The 1,281-nt window shown below is 38.4% G+C and overlaps 1 non-coding gene across 1 annotated transcript; it reads right to left on the bottom strand.

The window, feature by feature from the left end:
* Window positions 1–242: 242 nt before the first annotated feature.
* Window positions 243–324, bottom strand: Trnas-aga. The gene has a single exon. It is a non-coding gene; the product is annotated as a tRNA-Ser (tRNA).
* Window positions 325–1,281: the final 957 nt, after the last annotated feature.

The raw sequence follows: 1,281 nt of genomic DNA, 5'->3' as shown, positions 1-1,281 counted from the left end.
GTCAGCGAGGGGGTCGTCCTCTCTGAGCCGTTCCGAGGCCACCTTTTCTTTTTAACCTAATTTAACCTAACCTAACCGAACCTAATCGTATCTTTGCGATAAACAACAACGGTTTCGTTTTAATTCGGTTTTCCGTGTAATGAAAATTCGAACAAACGTTAATTCGGAAAAAAAATGAGTTTGTTATAGGTTACCGTTCAGTGGAGTCGCTTAGATTCTAGAGAAAAATAAAAATGTGATTTCGCAGTCGGCAGGATTCGAACCTACGCTCCCAGAGGGAATCTGATTTCTAGTCAGACGCCTTAACCGCTCGGCCACGACTGCTGCGTGTGATGTACTCCATTCTACAATGCTATTTCATAACATCTTCATTTAACAACTGTCTAAACAAATTGATTATTCTTTTGTTTACCAAAGTGCTACGTCAAAAAATGACGTTAAATAATAATTGAAGGAATCATTAATTTAATTATTATGAATAATTCTAAAAAAAGCTTTTTTTGCACATTGCAAATTGCAATTGTCTTTTTTTTTTTTCATTGCATACGTTGTGTGCAGTCGTAATTGGATTGCAGTGGCAAAGTGTTGTGCCGATGACGTAATTTTGAGTAAATGTGACTTTTTTATAATAGCAAGTGACGGGACGAACAAGTCGTACGCCTGGTGGTAAGCGACACGTCTACCCATGAGTTGCAGTGCCACTAAGAGCTTTAAATCGTAAACATCAGAGGGTTACTGCCACGGCGCCCGACACCCCGAGACATAAGTTGACAAGTCCCGTGTGCCTGTAATCTCACCAGCACCCTTACCCTTCCAAACCGGAACGTTACTGCTTGGCGGCAGAAATAGGTAAGGTATCAGTACTTTTCTGGACAAATTCTTTCACAAGGAGAGCTCTTCTGCTACTAATTTGACTTGTGTCTCTCGTTCAAGTATAACACATTAAAAAACTATATTACAGTATTGGTTACTTTTATCGCCCAGGCATTTGGTAGAGTAAAATAATGTTCCAATAAAAGAAATGAAAATATGATATAAAAATATTTCAACTGTATTCGATACGCATGAGCTTCATATGCGTAATACTTTTCTTCGTACAAAATATGCGCGATGATTTGGGCGTTATTTTTATAGGGCTCGCATTTTTTTTGGTTTGCAAAAGTTGTCAATCACCAGTTGGGCATGTTCATGAAACTCTGTATAATAATGTGAAATTTGTGACAGTTGTGTTTTGTACTTTCATGGCCGTACCTTGGAACCCATTTCACAGAAAATTAGACA

This window comes from Hyposmocoma kahamanoa, unplaced genomic scaffold (genome assembly GCF_003589595.1).
Source record: "Hyposmocoma kahamanoa isolate Upper Pololo Valley unplaced genomic scaffold, ASM358959v1 182, whole genome shotgun sequence".
Classification (NCBI taxonomy): Eukaryota; Metazoa; Arthropoda; class Insecta; order Lepidoptera; family Cosmopterigidae; genus Hyposmocoma; species Hyposmocoma kahamanoa.
Note: the sequence above shows the minus strand (reverse complement) of the source record. Positions and strands in the feature narration are given on the sequence as shown.